The following is a 17892-nucleotide window of genomic DNA, read 5'->3' as shown; positions in this document are numbered from 1 at the left end:
AGGGGGGGCTCCTCCAGTCGCTGACGAGGCCAGAGGTCCTATAGAGGAAACAACTGGTGACAGCAGGAAGACAAAAGGCTGAATCCTTTCTTCCCCTCCAGTGGAAGAGGCAGGGGCTGATGCTGCAGTAGCAGGTGAGAGTACAGTCGCATGCACACAGCGCAGCAGCAAGCAATGACATTCCCGCACTTGGGAGGAGCTTACCGCGGACTTGTGGGTCTCAGACTCTGCAGGTGTTTTGTCTGTAATTTTTCAAGAGCCCAGACAAGCGAAACTGCAACAACCTTTCGCAATTTCAGAGGAGGACCAAAGTCTTGTGGACAAGGAAGTTGGAGAGCTTCTAAAGAAAAGGGCGATAAGGCAGCAGGTGGCGCAAAGCTTCCTAAGCAATGTCTTCCTTGTGAAACAGAAGCGAAAGGCCAAGCTGGTGATCAATCTTAGACAATTGAACGCCTTTCTTGTGTACCGACACTGCAAGATGGAGGAAATCCATCTCTTCAGGGACATTTTGCAGAAAGGGCACTGGACAGACCGCATAGATTTGAGGGATGCCTATCTAGCAGTACCCATTCCCGAGATGCACCGGCGATTATTAGAATTCCTCTGGCGAGGTCAAAGGTGGGAGTTTGTGTCTTCCTTTTCGGCTTAACTTCTGCACTGCAGTGCTTCACAAAGCTACTCAGGAGTGAGACTGATTGTATACACCGACGATCTGTGTCTCATGGCACAGGATCCGATGTGGCTATGAGAGCAAATGGTCCCAACGATGGGTCTCCTAGAAAAGCTGGGGTTTCTCATCAATTGGGAGAAATCTGAGACCAGCCCACTGCAGAGAATTGAGTTCCTGCGGTTTATCACAGACTCAAAGCTGAGGCACTGCGTCTGCCCCTGTACAAAATGAACGATATAAAGGAGATCCGATCAGTCTTGGCGAAAGATCAGAACTCCCTCAAAGAGTTAGCGAGGCTAGTGATGCGCTTGGCCTCGTCCATCCAAGCGATCTTTCCTGGGCCCCTCCATTACTGTGCTGTTCAGTGCCTCAAGATTCAATACCTCTGACAGGGAATGTCTTACAAGCACAATGGGCCGATGTTGCATTACACAAGCACGGAACTGGCTTGGTGGTGTCGACACATAGAAGCGTGGAAAGGAAGGTCAATATTCGGCTCTGCTGCTGCCCTGGTGATAGAGCCGGATGCCAGCAGCAAGGGTTGGGTAGCCTGCTGCGGAGAGCTGACTACTGGAGGGTGATTGTCCTTTGAGGAATTCAGGCTTCACATCAGCTGCCTGGAGCTGTTAGTGGTCTCCTTCGCAATCAAATGTTTAACCTGAGACAGAGTGCAATGCTGTATAGTTTTGAAAATGGACACTGTCTCGGCAGTACGATACATCTATCGTATGTGAGGGACGAACTCCAAGTGGTTAGCATAGTTAGGCAAGGATTTATGGCATTTCAACCTGGAGAAAGGCCTTCCAGGAATCAGCAATCAAGTGGCGGTCTGTAACTGCAGACACTTCGGGGATTCCAGCGACTGGAAGTTGAACAGCTCAGTTTTTCGTGAGCTGAGGAAGAGGACAGGTCCTTGCAAGACAGACCTCTTCGCATCCAGGTTGAACAACCACCTGGAACGATTCTTCAGCTGGAGAACAGAGCTGGAGGCGGCAGCAACAGACACCTTCTTACAGCAATTGGGTCAGTGCAGGAACTACGCCTTTATCCCCTTTGCAATTATTGCGAGGGCGCTGGTTTATGTAAATCAACAGCAAGCAAGATTACTTCTGGTGACGCCAGCTTGAAGGAGTCAAGCTTGTTTCCCGGATATGATGGAGCTCACCTGCGACACCCAGATCCTTCTACTGGACGAGCAGGGCATTCTGGCAGACCTGCCAGGTTTCCAGCACCCTCTGGTCATGCTGGGAAATCTACAGCTGGTAGCCAGAGTGATTTCAGGAGTGCCTGGAGAAAGCCAGGACTATTGGGAGATGTTGAGCGCTTCATTGAAGAATCCTGGGCACCCAAGATGGCCAAAGCCTACAGGATGGATTGGAAAAGATGGCTCCGCTGGTGTATGGCTCAAGATGTACATCCCACTACAGCGGATGTGATCCGCGTAGTAAACTTCCCGACAAGCCTAGCTGCCCAGGTTAAGCCCTGTGAACAGTGAACACGTTCAGGTTTGCCATCTCTGCGGGTCACGAGCAAGTTGACAGAGCTCCGTTCGGCGAATACACCCTAGTTGTCAGACTGCTCGAGGGTGCGAGAGTGATCCAGCCGCCCATTACCCAAATATTCACGCTCATCTACAGACATCCCGGAAACTACCTCCTCCTCAACCCCGGAAAAAAAGAAATCATGATCTGCAGGAAGACGGCTCTCTTCCCCCAACCCACCCCTTGCCTATCCTCCCTAGGTCCTCCTTGTGCCGCATCCAATGCAGTAAAGAACCTGGGATGCACCATGGACACTGATCTGACACTCTCTCACAACATTAACTCTTGTGCCCAAATCTTGCTATCTACACCTCTGCATTCTAAGATATTTCTTGGCTTACCTCTCGTAACCTCACAGTCACTGTGATCATGGCCTTCGTCCTCTTCAGCCTTGACTATGCCAATTCCTGTTACCTGGGTGACTAGCATTTCAACTCAGAAAGCTCCAACAAGTCCAAAACACTGCAGCTAGGCTCTTCCTGAACTTTGGCTCCAGACAGCACATAACACCCACCCACTGTGTCTTCCAGTGGCTCCCTGTTGGGCGACGGGCCCTTTCAAAGTCATGTGCCCTCCACAAGACAGGCCCAGAATACCTCCAACAGAAAGTACTCCATTACTAACACAACCGAAACCTTCGATCAGGCACCAAACCCATGCCTTGCATTGGGTTATTCAAGCACCTCTCTGGTAAGCAGGGGCAGCAATGAACCTACAAATAAAATGTACCGAGACCAGAGAAAACCTCCAGCAGACAACAGGACAGAATGCACGACAATTCTATGAAACCAGGAAACAAGCCAGAGCACACGGGTACGTATCAAACGCCATGCTCATTAAAAATAAATGATGGCAAGGCCACCGACCCACACACATCTGCACCACACACCACTCTTAAAACACATTGCACAACACCTCTGCCATAAAAATACAGCTATCCCCAATGACAAAAATTCAGTCCATCTGGACACATAAAGAACCTCCTGCATGCGCATACTATCCAGATGATCCTACAGCAGCCATCCACATGCCAGCTCGATATGGGTAGCTAGTAGAGACTTGGCCACCCATACCCTCCTCCATATTCATCATAATTCAGGTGGTGTCCTGATGGAACAGCGGGACTGGATGCACGAATGCCCTTTCCGCCCTGAACAGAGACACAAACACAGCGTGTATGGTCTAATGCCTTGCGTGCTGACGCAAAACTGTATTTATTGACATTGCGCAATGACATACCCATCTTCGCACCGTAAAGGAGAACACACCACAATGCACACACATATTTTACACGTAGCTGGCACATTTCTCATACCATGGACTTTAGTCCCCCAAGGGCCTTCACCTACAACACTTTGAGACCATACCAATGGGAAAAGGCGCTATACAAATGAAAAATGATATTACATTTCCTTGCAGAGCTTCTGAAAACTTTCTTTGGGCAAGACTGAATGTATCATATCTAAGTGCTGTTTAACCTAAATCTGAAGATTTAGCAACATTTGCAAATGAAAACATTTTCATAACTCTGCATATACTTTGCAATATAAATTAATGTTATAAGTAAAATGTAGTTGTGCTGTATTTATCACACTTCATACAGTATAAAAAGTATGAATTAATCTACACAAACACTTCAATATTGCTACCATACTGTTTTGGAAAACATGTAAACAATACAATTGGACATTTTTGGCATTAGACAGTAACAGATTTTGTATGAAACTGTTCTTTACATTTAGCATTATAGAATAGGATTTGACTTAAAACAGAAAAGGGAGTAACATTGTAGCACATGACAGTGTATGAAGGAAGTGGGTTTTAAGGAAACTAAGTGGTTAAGGATATCGAAATGAATCTGAAAGCTTGTTAGTTCGAGTCCCACCAGTGGATTTTCATATCCATTTTAAAACGATAGATCGAAGGTTTTTTTCTTTTATGACATTGTTTGGCATGTAGTGACATGCACATCTGAGTTTTTTTCTCCCAATTATGAGATTTTTTGACAAGGTATGTGACACCTGCCAGTGGCACGTGTCACATGCCATGTTCGACTCTAACACCTACTGCCCCCCCCAAGTTCTAGCTCGGTTCCATCTGGTGTTAAAATGTCCTGTTCCTGTAACTAAGACACGCTCTTGCAACAGCGCTTTGATGCCTAAGGGTTGTTAGGACGCTTTACAAATACAAATAAAATATTTAAATTAACCACTGCAACTGCAAGCCAAAAGGCACGCAGATTCCAGGTCGACTTGGACCAGCAATCAGTCTTCCCGCTTACTAAAATTGCTCCCGAAAATCACAATGATGACGTCGGAAGTCACGTGAAGAAGAGTAAGCGGGCTGTTGCTATGGTCCGTTTCTCGGGTGGGAACTAGACACTACCGTTCCTTTTTCTGGCAACCCGAGTGTAGGACATTCTTTGCTGCGAACGTAGCGTGTAAGTCACGTGATTAGGCTACGTATCTATGGACTTTCTTTTAACGGGCTGTCAGTACTAGAATAGTATCTCTTGCCCTTGTGAACAGAAAAGGGTGAGTACGTAGGCATGGTTGTTTGGCTGGGAACTTAATGTCGGCACATGGCTGACTCATAGAGCACGCCAGGTCCTGTGAATGAAAAGTGCAATAAAAGGGTTTTCTGCAGCACATTTGTGTCGCATGTTGGAATGTAGCCATTTTTATTCGGCGCGAGACAGCGTAAAATTTCTTATTCTGAAGAACACCATTGGATTTGTGTGTGCCTTGGCAAGGGCTCTCCCGCGCAGGACGCGCGTGTGTATATTTGAGAGTTGAAGGGGCTTTACCTCATCAATCATACGATAGCCCCAGCCTTCCTTTCCCTAGTCAACGCCCAGCACTCTTTATGCCTCGCCTTTCGTTAGAGACGCCATTCCCCTTATTAGACAGCCACACCGAACCTCCCTTTCGGCCCCCCTTAAAACAACGGTTTACTATACCGTTAAGGTCCCGCACAATAAAGAATCCCATATTCTGTACTCTATAGAACCCGTTTGAGCATGTTACGTAAAGCTCGCACAGGTTTATTCCAAGATAAAACCCTAACATATATCAACCCAAAGGTTCTCCTGCAGCGAAAGTCCGTCTCCCACCGCTTTCCCGAGGGCTCACACCCTACACTTTTGATAACATCTCCTTGACCCCCTCTCCCGCCCCTCCCCCTCCTTATCACAGTCTTTATCACGTGAGGGTATTTTGCCTTCCCCTGGCAGTCTCCAAAGATTTGTCTATAAGAAAAGAAGCCACCATCGCCCCCCCGCTCCCTTTGCTATGAAGGAGGACGGCTTTCCTACAATAATCCTGTTTGTTTATGTGCTGCGCAGACAACCTTTTGGGGATCTGGACTGGCATGTAATTCCATTCCTCTGTGGAGGTTCCTAAAGGCGTTGGCTGGGCTCAGGCTCTTTGTTTAGCAAGGGGAGCTGATCACTGGGCCGAGGGCAAGAGGCTCTGTAGGGATATGGCTCCCATGGTAGCGCAGCATAAACTGCACTGGGCATAATCCTGCATGCTCTGCAGTCTGTGGTGTTGGCCTTCTCTGCCTGAGTGCTCCACTCTGGGTAGGATTGAGCGCCACATGAGCTGGGCCAGCAAGGGGTAATACAAATAGTGCTTCCCCCCCCACACCCCTTTACGACTTGGGCATGTGTCTCTGCTGTTACAGAGCCATACTAGGAGACGACTTTAAAGGACCCATAGCGTTTCCATGTAGAAGGATCCTGGAGATGGGCTCTTTAGGGCTTACTCTGCCTGCCTAGATGCTGGATAGTAGGTGGGCTATCGTGGTGACCCCTGATTGTGTATTTCCTAGGGTCAGCGTAAACTGGGCTGTGCTGAATGAGGGATTGCGGTGGCAAGAGGAAGCATTCTGACTCTTCCAGCTCTCCCCATGCAAGATAGAAGGCAGACGCCATGAATGCAGTTCCTCTGACAAGCTGAAACTCTGGAAACCATGCAGGAGGAGAAGGCGGCAACATGTCGAACCAGAAGGAGGCTTTACAGACTAAGACATAGCTCTCTGCTCACTCCGCATCCACCTCCTTTGGAGTGGTTACAGGGGAGGAACCTAAAGGGAAGTATCTGGACCACAGCGCAGTGGAGCAGGCTCTGGACCACATGGTCCCACATATGGAATTTGCGGATGCTCATTTTTAAAAGACTGGAAAAAAAATGCTTTGCATGTATCCCTGATAAACACGACAAGTTTGGAGGGAATGCAAGGAATCTTACAAGATCTCCCTACCTTGGTTCAAGAGAAGGCTCTACCCTGTACCTGGTTAGGAACTCTTCATGCCAACTTCCCTGGAGGTAGACTCTCTCCTTTCCAGTCTCATGGTTCGTCCGTTAGGACCTCAGCGTTATCACCGTGGCTCTCTGAAAGCTCACAGAAATCTGGTGCTCCGTCCCTAGACCTCTCTGCGCCAGCAAACAATGCCAGGTTATTTTGCTTCTGCTTGATATTTGCAGAGGGAGGAGAATGGTATCCAATGCTGTTAAGCATTCAGAATCCTTTTTTTAATTATGGTTTCACAACAAGAGAAACCTTTCACATATAAAACGTGGTAGTACAATGTCAGCATATCCACAGATCTTTGATTTTCTCCTTGGACCGAAAACTTGAAGAGTAAGTACAAGATTTAATTTGAATCTGAGGTAGAGTTCTCTGCTCTTGGGCCAAGAATATTTGGTTAGGTACACAGAGAGTACTCCTTTTTTCCAATTTTGCATATACGCAGAATAAAACATAAGTTGTTATCTTTTCACTCTCTCCATTCCAAATGAAACCGTTTTTGATATCATTAGGATTCTGAATTGCCTCTTTTTTTGTTATCCGCAACTCCCTGTGGAGGGCTATAATCATTAAGAAGTTGATCTAATTTCCCCATCAAACTCGTTTTTAGTTAGCAAAATAGCGAATACCTAGGGCGATTTGAATTTTAGCATATATCGCCACTTTCTTCTATTGAATGCACCCCTTCAAGGAGGAGGTTATCCCAAGTTAGTGTAGTAAGATCAATATCGAAAGATATGAAGGTAGAGAATGCAGATTTCAATATACAGCCTTCTGTCAAATCAAACAATTTTGTATAACTTTAATTAAACTTCGTATGTTATGCTTGGGGTTATTTTTGTTTTGTAATATCTAATAAAGGTGAACTTAAAATATTTAAATTGTAATCACTCAAATTAAATCTTGCTTCTTAGATTACTTAAAAGATTGAATTGGATAAGCTGAAATCCAGGTAACTTGAGTCTTTGCAACTCAAAATTTGCTCTTTATATACCAATGGAAATTTAATTACTTTTTCCGTTTGGTGAATGTTATCATTTTTGATTTTGGCTGTATTTATAACTAAATCGTTATCTCTTGCATATTTTGTGACTACATTTTGCTTGTGTTGTAGGCCTATGGTGGTAGCATGTACACCAAACAGTTAACCTTTGCATTGCTCATCTTAATAGGGTTATTAGTGGTTTCTTTCCAAGTATACTTAATATCAGATAGTTAAAGGTTGAATTAGGTGGTGTGAAGGCAGTTAAAGGTTGAATTAGGTGGTGTGAAGGCATCATGAGTCGGACACAGACCTCAAGATTTCTTACCAAACCTTTATTTCCAACTTAAATGTCAGGATGGAGTAAGGCCTAACTTGCCCTGTGCTAAGGTGGGATTTCCTACCTAAAGAAAACTAAGGATAGTCTGAGTCAGGAAGTCCAAATCAAAAGTCAGTCTGTGTCCAAAACCTATACTTGCCCTCACAATAAATGCATTCAACTTGTAAGGGTGTCGGCATCAAAAATAAATATTATTTAAAAAGTTCTGAGCTTCTTCCAGCTCTTGGTTTGTAATCGGCTCCCCCTCCCCCAAGTTCAACAGTTTTCCAGTCTCTGGGTTCCCTTCCCCAAGAGTTCAAGTCTTCCAGCCTTTCAAAACACAATTCCATGCGACACTTCTCAACTCTCTTGCCTTCAATGCTTCACCAAAATAGTTCAGTGTTGTGACTTCAAAATCACTTGAGCAACTGTGGCAAAACACAAACTTCTTCAGTTACTTTCATTGGCTTTTTCCAAAAGGGCGCCTTGGTCTTGGCACAGTTGTCGGACCACACAGTCACGCAACTCATACCCTTTCTCATCTGCTTTTCATCAACAAATGCCCACTGCTTTCCCTTGACAGTAAAGGCTGTTCCTTTTATCAGGATTCCACTCTTCCAACACTTGACTGTGGCTCGATTCAATTGGTTACACTTTCTGTACTCTTCTGGCTCTTGCGAAAACAGGTTTCCTCTTAACCTGCACTTCCTTGAACACTTTGAGCTTGTGATACTTGTTTCATTTATCATCCCCATGGGATTCTATTTGCTTTGCCAACACTTGTATTTGCCACCTGTTCAAACATGCTCATTACTTGCTTTGTCTAAGAAATGTTTCATTACATTCATAAAAGTGAATCACTTGTTTTGGCTCTGTGCTGCATTCAGAAATGCTTATGTCTTTCACTTCGTTCTGTTTCCAAACATTATCTGTTTCATCCTGGAAACCACTTCTTTCAGTTTGTTCGATGCTTAACTGCACTTGTTTTAATTTTCACTTAGTTTGATTTGATTTTTAAATTTCTTCTATTGAGCAAAGAACGACACTGTATCATCACCAACATATATGCAGTAGCATTATACAATCTAGGAATGTTTGTAATAACAGACACAACCTCAAACAGGGAGAGGATTAATAAAATCGAAGAAGGAAGAAGGAAGAGAAAAAGAAAGGGGTGGGGGAAGGTGTAAAAGAAATTTCCATACATATAACCAACATGGGGCTCATGATAAAAAAGTAGGTCACGTGATCACCGAATGGTGTCTCACCCCAGGGTTGCGAAGTGACTGAGCGTGGGTAGGTGTCTAAGCACAGGTGGAGGCGGGGGTTGGGAGTCAGCTTTACTCACAAATTTGTGACGTTGTATGTAGACCAGGGACTTCCAGGCTACAAAGGTGTCAGCGGGGTCATCCTCTTATATATGCAGCGCCGAAGCCCATGCTCTAGGTTCGGCTTCACACCAGGTTTCAAAGTCATGTAGCCACATTTTGAACTCTGGGCCTCTTGTGGATTTCCAGGACATTGCAATTCTCCTTTTCACAAGCATGCATGCTTAGTCCATGAGTTTAATTACATGTTTACATTTGCCCTCGCTAGAATATGTTCCCAGCAGACACTCCTGGGGGGGCAGTCGTATCTAGTAACCCCAGCCGCCATGCAGGTCTGTTCGATACAGTCCCAGAAAGACTGCTACTTTGTGCATTTCCAAAACATGTGCATCAAGTTTGCGTTGTCCTGCTGGCACCAGGGAAGGGTGGATGGTGTTCTTATTAAATCTTGCATCTTGGCTGGGGGGGGGGGGGGGTCATATAAGTACGGTGAAGGACATTGATCTGCAGTAGTCTGAACCTACCGTTGTGGGATACATTTATTTGGGAAACCAAGCGCCTGATCCCACCTCTCATTGCTGATGGTAGTAACTATATCAGTTTCCCACCTAAGTTTCAGAGCAGGGTTTGTATTGCTAGTGTACTCGAGGAGGTAACCATATAGTCTGGTCACCGGTCTCCAACCATCTTCCAGTATGTAAACCAGGGCTGAGTGTTGATTCTGCTGGCTCCTCGGGTCACCTGCGACTTGCCACCCCTCTCACTGTTATATACCTGAGGAATTGTCCCACTGGTAGGTCCACCTGTTGTCAGCTCTATCATAAAGTCTTTAAATTTGCCATTCTCATACAGGTCCCCCAGGTGTATATGCCATATTCCACCCAACGTCTGGAGGCGCACAAGTCCTCCCTAGTCACTCACACATCAGCAACTATTGGTACATTGGTGGAGTAGGGGTGAGGTGTTCCGTGTATCTTCAAGGTCCTAGACCAGATTAGTCCACCTATCTTGGCGAGTAGGAGTACCAAGTGCATGCAGTTTTCCGGGAGCCACAATATTTCTTTGAGTTTGTGTGGTGTCACTAAGTGCTGTAGTATTGCCGATTCTGAGGTAGAATCATAAGAGCCATTTCGTGACAAAGCTCAATTGGGCAGCTAGGTAATAGAGCTCGAGCTTTGGCAGCTGCACACACCCATCTTTGTAGGGCACATATAACATAGCTAGGGATAGCCTGTGATGGCCCGATCCCCAAAGGAACTCCCTGATCAATGTTTCTAAGTGGCGGAAAAAAGCATACCCCTTATAATGGCAACCCTGCCCATGAGCGAGAGTGCTAACCTAGACCAGAACGACATGGATCTCTTGAGGCCTCCCACCACTTTAAGCGTATTATGTTTGTGTGTCTCCTCTGGTGTGTGCGTAATATGAACACCCAAGTATTTAAAGGAATACATTTCCCAGAGGATGCCTAGGTCAGGTAGGTCTGCTGTGTGCGCCCAGGGGAAAGATACAGGCTTTCAGTCTACTGAAGGAGATCCCAGACAATTCTGCAAATCTGTCCAGCACGTCAAGGATCATGGGGAGATTGTGTTGTGGCTCACATAGGTAAAGAAGTGTGTCATCTGCGTAAAGTGATAGTAAATGTCTGGATTCACCAATCAGGATACCCACATCCTGGTATTCCTGTTGCAGGAAAGCCACCAGTGGTTCCATGGCTAGTATGTATAGCATGGGCGAGAGTGGGCAACCCTGACGAGTGCCCCGGTGAATAGTCCACACTCCAGAAATCTAGCGGCCTGATTTCACTTGTGCCGTTGGCAAGGTGTACAACAATACCACCCATCGGATAAACAAAGCTCTGTAGTGAAGCCAGTAGCCACTCCCAGTATACTGAATAAAAAACCCTTAATGGCGTCCAAGGACACTTTGTAGGGTTCTTCTCAGACATTTGTTTGATCGACTACTGTTGGAGTCTGCAGAGGTGTAGGGTGGTGTTACGGCCTGGTACAAAACTTGTTTGGTCCATGTGTATCGGGGAGGAGATGTGTCTACGGAGGCGTGTTGCCAGGGCTGTTGTATCTTAACGTCATAATTTAGCATGGCAAGGAGTTTGTATGAGTCACATTTGTCCATCGGTTTTCCTGGTTTGATGATAGGTATAACTAGGGTTTCCCTCATGCTGGCTGGCAGTATGCCTTTACTGTATGCTTCCTCAAATATGAGTATTGGGGTCAAAGTAGGGTTATAAGCTTTGTAAAACTCCAGAGGGAGTCCCTCATTGCTGGGTGTCTTATAAGTGGCGAAGGAGGCAATTGCCTTCTTTATTTGCTCCACAGTGGTGGGTCGATCTATAGTGGCTCGCTGTTCGGGGGTACATTTTCGGGAGTTGAATCTGAGAGAGAGCCTATGTTGTGTCTTTTTGGGGAAACAGGTGGTCGTGGCTGTACCGTTGCGTATAATAGGTAGTGAAGGTTTCGTTAATCATCTGTTGGGATCTCCACAGTGCCCCACATTCGTCTTAGAGCTGTGTGGTCAGGGGTGTTCCCGCTTACAGAGCCACGCCAATAGTCTCCGGGTTTGTCTCCTCCTGTGTGGGCTTGGGCCGTCTGCGTGGCATAGTCGAATTTAGCTAGCCTCCCCCATGCTTCATGGCACAGAGTGTAGATCAGCTAGCCTATCTTTGGTTGCCTGGCAATTAGGGCTTTGGGCTTCTATTGTCTTTATCTGTACTTCAATGGTTTCTAATTCTCCCGTAACTTACAGCGAATCCCACCAGCTTCGCTATGACCTCCCCTCTTGTCACTAATTTCATTGCTTCCCAAATAGTGCCCCAGCTGTCCACATACCTTGCCTCTGAATTGCCATCCCTTACACTGCTGTGACCCACCACCACCTAGATGATACTAGACCCTACGCTACCGGACAACAACTACACTGTACTAGCCCTTTCTTGCCCAATATCACAATGTATCTCCATGGGCTTTACACAGTGTTACTGAGATCAATACTGCACGTTTTGAACAGTCAATACCCAACCATGCTACCCAATTTACCAGCACTTGAGCCTGCACATAACCCATACACACTAACTGAAATGACCTCCACACCTTGCCCTGTTCTCATGAGGAACCTTAGATTACGTGCCAGGCTCCCAAGGCTTTATGACCCTCTATCTAAACAAGCCCACAACAAGGTGACTAGGAATCCATCACTACACCCTCTTCAATTGAACAGTAGACTCCACCGTGAGCCCATCCGTGACCAGAAAAGTATGTACAAATCTGTGCCACCACCCCTAAACCCAGTAGATCTCGGGACCAAGGGTGCACTAATAAATGCCTGCTCCATGGTAGCCCATGCATCAGACATTGCCGACCTGCTACACAACGAAGACCTGGACTTCTTAGCGGTCACCGAATCTTGGCTCTACCCCACGGCAGGCCCTGCAATTATGCTAGCGGTACCAGATGACTACACGCTATTAAGACTTGATCGTACCACCTCTAGGGGCGGAGGTCTTGCCATCATAGCCAAAACTAAATTCCCTATTACAATCGAATCACCCACCAATGTTAGCTCCTGTGAATCTCTAACCGTCAAGTTAACACTATCCAATACTCAATCCATCTCCATTCACCTTATCTACCGACCACCGGGCCCTTTAGGGTCATTTGAAGAAGACCTCACTGACATCTTATCAAACAATCTTAAAAACTCCTCACAACGCATCTTACTAGGAGACCTTAACCTCGGCTTTAGCGACCCCGCAGACGCCAATGCCAGTACAATCAATAACACCCTAGAGGAACTGGGCTTCACCCAGAAACACATCAACTCCTGGTTTTCGCCTCATCTTAAAGCCTCCAGACAGGAAAAGCGACGCTGTGAAAAAACCTGGCGAGCTCACCCCTCAGAAAATAAAATAAAAAATTTGAGTAGTCTAGCTTCCCAATATAAAAAAGAAATTATATTGGCCAAACAAACATCTTCTAGTACGTGAATCTCACAAGCTAAATCTAACACCAGAGAGCTTTTAACAATACTTAAAGAGGTTGAATCCCCGATCCAAGTGCCCGACTCGTTTATCAAAGATAAAAACTGCTGCACGGGCATACAAAATGCCCTAGCGAACAAAATCTCCTCCCTTAAGACTAAGCTAAGCATTAAAAAAGAATCTCTGCTCTCCTCTACTAAGCCGAGTACCGTCACCCATAAAAAGGTTCACCTGACTCAATCACCCCCCCAGCGCACAACCCCCCCTTTAACCTCCAAAAAGTATCCACCAAAGAGGTAGAAAATACTATTCTCACCCTCAAACCTTCAAACTGTCACGGAGACCTATGCCCCGCTCAACTGATTAAGGATGCAGCCCGTGATCTTGCACCATTTATTACCAAACTAATAAATGCGTCTTTCACATCAGGCACCGTACCTAATAATTTAAAACAGTCCTTGGTCCTCCCTCTGCTTAAAAAAACATATTTAGACCCATCCACTCCAACTAACTACCGCCCCATTACCACAGTACCGTTCCTTCTGAAAATTCTCGACAAAATAGCATACCAACAGATCCAACATTACCTTGAGCACTTCCATCTCCAAGGCGTCCGACAATCGGGCTTCAGGCCACAGCATGGACCCGAAACTGCACTTATCTCAAGGCACAGATAGACGAGCTGAGAGACCAGGGTAAGACAGCACTATTGCTACTCCTTGATCTCTCGGCAGCCTTCGATCTAGTCGACCATGTGATCTTGTGCAACCACCTACAAAAAGCTGCCCACTTCTCTCAAGAAGCAACCAATTGGATCCAATCCTTCCTTAACAACCGCACGATGAGTCTTCTCATTGTCAGCAGCAGCCGACCCTACACTTATCACTTGCGGCGTGCCTCAAGGTTCTTGCGTCTCCCCTACACTTTATAACATCTTCACAAAGCCCCTTTTTGATGATCTAGATGATCTGGGTATCACCTACACTAATTACGCCGATGATACCCAGATCCTCATCCCGTTGTTGGGGGATTATGACAAGGATTTGGCCTTCGTTAATTAAGTGTACCTCATCATCCAGGCATGGATGGCCTCACACGGTCTATGCCTGAATGATGACAAGACAGAACTCCTTATTCTAGGCTCTAAACACTACCTCAACAAGCTGGACCACAAATACTCATCGTTCATAATTGACGATAACAAGATCAAGGTAGCTAAGGAGGTTAAAACCCTCGGCTTCTATCTAGATTCCACCCTTACCTTCAACAAACAAGTGAATGCAATGGCCTCCGCCACCTCCTACACTTGCAAACTCATTAGGGCAGCCAAACCCTTTCTCTGCCCCACCAACTGTACCACCCTGGCCAGGGCGCTGATCCTGTCCAAGTTGGACTATTGCAACACTCTATATGTAGGTTGTAACAAATATATCTCAAACAAAATCCAAATCCTCCAAAATAATGCCCTTGGAGCAGCCCTCACTATCCCGAAGAAAGCCCATATCTCTGATTCCAGAAGATCTGTCAACTGGCTATCCACCAAGGACAAGATATTTCTTAAATCAGTGTCTCTGATTCATAAATGCCTCCACCAAGCAGCCCCTCAATACCTCATCTCCAGATTTACTGGACCCACCCCCTCTCGCCCCTCGAACGGCCAATTCCAACCTTCTTTTGGTGCCCAGGTTCAAACCTTCAATGTCTGGAGGCAACAGGTTTCCAGTAAAAGCAGCGCAATTCTGGAACTCCCTTCCGCCTACCTGCAGGGAGGACCTACCCTACCACTAGTTCAGAGCCAGGACTATCCACTGGCTCAAAACTCTCGACTCATAACGACTTTCCGATGCCCGGATGCGCCACTACCATGTGGCTCCTTACCTCATTGAATGTAAATATGTATATAGTATTGCCTATAATGTATATGTTCTACCCTTCCTATTTGGCGTGATACGTCCGGCACTGTAACTGCAGCTGGACCTCACCCCACTGTATGTAACTAAGTTTTGCAACCCTCTTGCTGCCTTTGCGCCTGGGTTAGGTGCGCATTATAAATAAATACAATACAATACCCGACGTTGTCAAGGATTCTAACAGTTCATTCCTAGAGAGTTTGTCAGTCAATGCACTATTAGGCAGTTGCCATGTCGGGATGGGGGGTCGGGAAGTGGTGAGGTTCCACTCTACCATGAAGGGGAAGTGGTCTGACACTGTTCTGCCCATGTATTGTGCATTGTGGAATCCGATTAAGTGCCATGACCAGTAAAAAGGTAATCAATTCTAGTGTACAGTGATTAGGGGTGGAGGGCAGTAGTGGGAGAACCCTCTGGTTTTTGGGTTTAGTTCCCACCAGACATCCTCCAAGTCCGACAAGATGGTGTTCAGTGTTGTCGTGGCTGTGGAAGAGTAATTGCGGGGTTGATCTATCAAGTGTCACATCCCTCACACAGTTGAAATCACCACCCCACAGAGTGAGACCCGCCTGCCTGGGTGCAATAAGGGAGAACAGTTTACGAGCATGAGGCGGGATAGCATGGTCTGGGTAATATGAGTTAATAATGCAGATTTCTCTGTGGCAGAGGTAGCCCTGTGTGATCAAGTATCTCCCATTCCCATCTTTTTCCACCACCTAGTAGTTGGAAGGGCAACGATCTGCTGATCCAAGTCAAGACTCCTCTGGCGAACTAGAGTATGTTGCTCCATAGCCAGTTCTGCCCCAGTGGTTCAGGAGTGTCTCCTGCTCCGTGGCCAGTAAATGGGTTTCTTGGAACAGAGCCATTTTATTCCGTTGTAAGCAGCATTTTACTTCAGGCCACGCATGTTCCAGGTCTGTATTCTAATTGTGGCCATGGTGGTGTTCCGTGATGGTCGGCTCGAACGGGCTCCCGAGGGCCCTCCTGTCTCTCAAAGCATTCTACATACTCAGTCCCAGCACATTTTAAGGAGTTGGTTTCCAGTGCAAGAGGCGTTACGCCAGACAGGAAGTGATAGCTTTCGTGTTGTTTGCCCATCATATTGATCGCATGACCCTGTTAGCTGTAGTGTGTGGATTAAACAAAAACATAACCTGAACAATACAACTTTGTAACAGTCCCCAACAAACCTGCGTTGTTCGGGCATTCTGGTATTTTCAATGGTTAGGGTTGCCTTTTTATACCAGTTAGCGGGACTGGCAACAGGCCGATACCTAGTGTCATCTTGTGGGCGGGTGATTGAAGCCAACAGTGGGTAACTGGTCAAAGGAGATTGGGGCAGTTGCTGGATTGACGCTCAATAACCGTGCTTGGGTGAACTGATAAGATAAATCGGGAGAAGCGTATTTGTTGTTTATGCCTCTGAGCAGCGGTCTTAGTGGACAGCGTATCTCCATCTCCTCGAGTGGAGGCGTCTCGGTTTCATGTGGGGCGTAACTGTGTTTTGATGTGGAAGGAGGTGGTAAAGCCCAGCAGGTACAATGCATTGTCAAGGGTCAGGGTCGCTTTTGTCGGCCAATTAATTGTGCTCCATCCACATGTTAACGGCTTTGTGACTGTCCAGAAAATAAGATTTACCATTGTGGAGTATATTCAGCCTAGGAGAGTAAATTGGCATGTATTTAAGCCCCACTTGCCAGAGCTCACCTTAATAGGTACAAATGTATTCCTGGGCCTCTGGACGGTAGGTGTGTAATCTGGGTAGACTGTGATTTTTGGAATTATCACTTGTTATCACGTCCCGTCCCTGCAGAACCACAGGATTATCTCCCTGTCGCAAAGTTAAGGACCTTCGCTATAAGCGGTGTGGGGTGGGATCCTGAGGCGGCCTCTTCTGGAGAGATCGGTAGGCCCTTTCGATTGCAAAGCCCTGTGACAGTTTTTCAGGTCCAACTTCTTGTAGGATCAAGTTTTCGATGTACGAGGTTTGGTCTGGCCCTTCATCTCCCTCCGGCGCACCCAGCATGCGCATGTAATTCCTGCATGATCAACCCTCTGCGTTTTCTACACGCATCTCCAACGTGGCGTTCTGCCTCTCCAGATCTTTAACTCTGACTTCCAGATCCTTGGTAGCGGCGACACTGGCATTTAATGTGGTTTCAGCAGTTGTGACTCTCCAATAGCTGCCTGACGTCTTGTCGGAGTAGTTGTACATCTACTTTTACCTTATCTATTTTGATATCCAAAGGGGTTCGCAGAGAGGCAATCGCAGCCAGTATTTGATTGTCCTGCAAGTCGTGGGTGAGAGCCTGTGGTGTTGCCTGTTTGGTGTGTGATTCTCGGGAGGGGCCAGGGGGGAGGGCTTCTGTGTGTTTGTTTTTCCCTTTGTTTTGTGGGCGACATCATTGGGAAATATTTGCAAGGGCGGTGTGTTGTAGGGGGAACCAGGTTGAGTAGTTGGGAAAGAGTAGGGTTCTGCAGTCACCACCCTTCCTTCGCAGCATATGTTTCTTTTGGTTGAGGTTCACTTATGCAGGCAAAGTAAGTCAGCAATGGCATGGTTAAAGAGGGGGCAGCGCAGTCAGATGGTGCGCCTCAGTGCCTTGGATGTAAATGAAGATTGTGCTAGTGGTAAATGTTGCCACCGCTAAAGATGCAGATGGTGCAGTCCAAGAATTAGTTTCTCCAGGGTTCCCCTGCTGGATTATCAGGACGTGATGGCAGCAATCTTAACTTCAGGTTTAAAGTCTTGTTATGGGCGCAAGATGTGGCAATTTCAGGTTGGGGCCTCGCGGGCAAGCATGCAGTTGTAGCGATCGTACCTGAGGTGCTGTTCT

General features: G+C 46.5%; 1 protein-coding gene and 1 long non-coding RNA gene across 6 annotated transcripts in view; one reads left to right on the top strand and one right to left on the bottom strand.

Annotated features, from left to right (window-relative positions):
• LOC138582762 (uncharacterized) overlaps positions 1–17892 on the bottom strand; it is a 448281-nt gene that overhangs the window by 92917 nt on the left and 337472 nt on the right. The window lies entirely within an intron of this gene.
• TXN2 (thioredoxin 2) overlaps positions 4596–17892 on the top strand; it is a 238807-nt gene continuing 225510 nt past the window's right edge. The window contains exons 1-2 of one of the 5 annotated variants that reach the window (XM_069654377.1): positions 4724–4745; positions 7437–7474. The gene's annotated coding sequence lies outside the window, so the exon portion shown is untranslated. Of the gene's footprint in view, positions 4746–7436; positions 7475–17892 lie in introns of those variants that run through there. The other 4 variants (XM_069654376.1, XM_069654380.1, XM_069654378.1 and 1 more) reach the window with 4 other exon arrangements.

Source organism: Ambystoma mexicanum, chromosome 3q, assembly GCF_040938575.1.
Source record: "Ambystoma mexicanum isolate Mex_15411 chromosome 3q, UKY_AmexF1_1, whole genome shotgun sequence".
Taxonomy (NCBI): domain Eukaryota; kingdom Metazoa; phylum Chordata; class Amphibia; order Caudata; family Ambystomatidae; genus Ambystoma; species Ambystoma mexicanum.
The sequence above is the reverse complement of the archived record's forward strand: the minus strand, read 5'-3'. Positions and strand labels throughout refer to the sequence as shown.